General features: G+C 38.7%; 1 pseudogene; it reads right to left on the minus strand.

Moving 5' to 3' along the window:
- Positions 1 to 788: 788 nt before the first annotated feature.
- LOC119244201 (GTP-binding nuclear protein Ran-like) lies at positions 789 to 1,428 on the minus strand (annotated as a pseudogene).
- Positions 1,429 to 2,291: the final 863 nt, after the last annotated feature.

Below are 2,291 nucleotides of genomic sequence, written 5' to 3' on the forward strand. Positions count from 1 at the left end.
ACAAGTAGAAAACAAATAGCAAAATAGCAAAACCAAAGTTTAACACATCTGTAATGACATCAAATATAAATGGACCACACATTCTAATCAAAACACAAACTGATAGAGAAGCAAGGTCCCTATAGATGCTGTCTACGAGATGCATACTTTAAACACAAAGTTACCAGTGTGAAAGTAAAAAGATGGAAAACAATGTAAAATAAAAACATAAATCATAAGACTGCTGGAATGACTATGTTAATATGAGATAAAGTAGGCTTCAAAACAAAGACTGTTACAGACATTTCACAGTGATAGAAAAGGCCATTCATCAGGAAGATATTACAATGTTAAGTATACATTACCCAATCCTAGCCCTTTAAGTACACGAAGCAAAAATGGATAAAATTAAAAGCAGAAGTAGATAAACACAATCATTTGAGGTTTTTTTAGATATTTGAAATGCAACTTTATTCTGACTAAACAAAAAGGAATGAGAATGGTGGTAACAAACAATATTTCACCACTGAACTCTGGGATGTGACTATAGCCATCTTATATTTGAAACTCAAGAAGGAAACAACTCTGTTCCAAAACAGCTAAATCTTCAGATCTAAAAAATGAAAGCTTTCTTAGCTTCCGCATTCATTCCAAAGCCCATTCATCTCCTTCAGCATTCCCAAGTTTCAGCGCATGATCTGCTTAGCTAGCTAATAAAGTGGCAAGCGCACCACACCACCGACATCACAGGAGAGTTGCCAATAAAACTAAACTTCTGATCCTGGACTCCAGCTTCTTCCTTTCACAGGTCATCCTCTGTGACCTTTTGTCAGAGAAGTTGTCTGAGCAACCTCTAAATTGTGCTCACACGGCGCTGCCCAAGCTGTGTCCCTGACTACCTCTGGTGGGGCCAGAACAGACATAACAAACTCCAAGTTAGGGTCTCCGATTAATTTTCTAGCAAGCCAAAGGGAGGGCTTGTAGTTGTAGTTCCTTTGGGCAGAAATGTCATAGTACTGGAGATTCTTCTGTCAGTGGGACACAATAGATTTTACCTTAACTCTCCTGTCCTTAATGCCCACTTTATTGCCACACAGCACAATAGGGAAGTGTTCACATATTCATATTAAATCTCTAGGCCAGTTGTAAGTAACTCTCTTACTTCTTGTAAGTAACTCTCAGTGGTACAGCAAACATGATAATAGCTCGTTGGGCTTGGATATAATTGCCATCTCTTAGTGCACCAAATTTCTCCCAGCCAGTTCCATCCCATATGCTGAACTTAGTAAGTCCATTGTTGGTATGGAACATAAGAGGATGGACCTCAATACCTACATAGTTACAACACAAATTCACCTGTCAAATGATGTTTCACAAATGTAGTTTTCCCAGTGCCACCATCACTGACACAAGTTTGAACTGAACTTGGGGTTCTCCTTAGGCAGCCATCATGATATTACATCCAGAAGTGTCCCCTGAATCTTCTGAATGAGGGCGAGAAAGACCGTGAAAGTGCAATTCAAATGCCCACAGATGAACAGGGCCCAGCCATGCAAGGACGGAGGGAACTGGAGATTTATATCCCTCCCTCCCTCCCCCCTCTCTCCCTTCCCCTCCTAGCCCCCTTCCCCCCACCCAATAATTGATACTACTACTAGACAAAAAATCAGTAAGGACTTAGAAGAGTTCAGCAACATTTTCAACCACCTTGATTTAATGGACATTTATAGACCACCACATCCCCAAATAATAGAATGCAATTTATTTTCAAGTGCACATGGAATATTCACCAGAATAAGGCATATGCTGGATCATAAACAAATTTTAACAAATTTCAGAAGACTGACATCTTCAGGAGTATATTTTCAACCACAACAGAATTAAATTAGAAATCAGAGCAATAAAACATCTGGGAAAGCCCAAAATACTTGGAAATGAAACAACACCCTCTAAAAAGTCCATAGTATACCTAAATGAGTTGAAAACTTATGTCCACAAGAAAATTTGCATCTCATTGTTTATAACTACTAAATAGTGTTGGAGGAGAGGGTATATATGGGAAATCTCTGTACTTGTCCATCAATTTTTCTGTAAACCTTGCCCAAACCTGGGAGCATCTGAGACGCCCTGCAATAGGTGAATGGATAAACAGACTCTGGAACATTCATACAATGGGTCTTTATTTAGTGATAAAAAGAAATGAGCTCTCAAACCACAAAAAGATATGCAGTAACCTTAGAAACATATTACTAAGTGGAAAAAAGTGAATCTGAAAAAACTATAGATTGTATGGTTCCAACACCTACATGGAC

This window comes from Talpa occidentalis, unplaced genomic scaffold (assembly GCF_014898055.3).
Source record: "Talpa occidentalis isolate TD23 unplaced genomic scaffold, MPIMG_talOcc4v2.1 talOcc4.14, whole genome shotgun sequence".
NCBI lineage: Eukaryota > Metazoa > Chordata > Mammalia > Eulipotyphla > Talpidae > Talpa > Talpa occidentalis.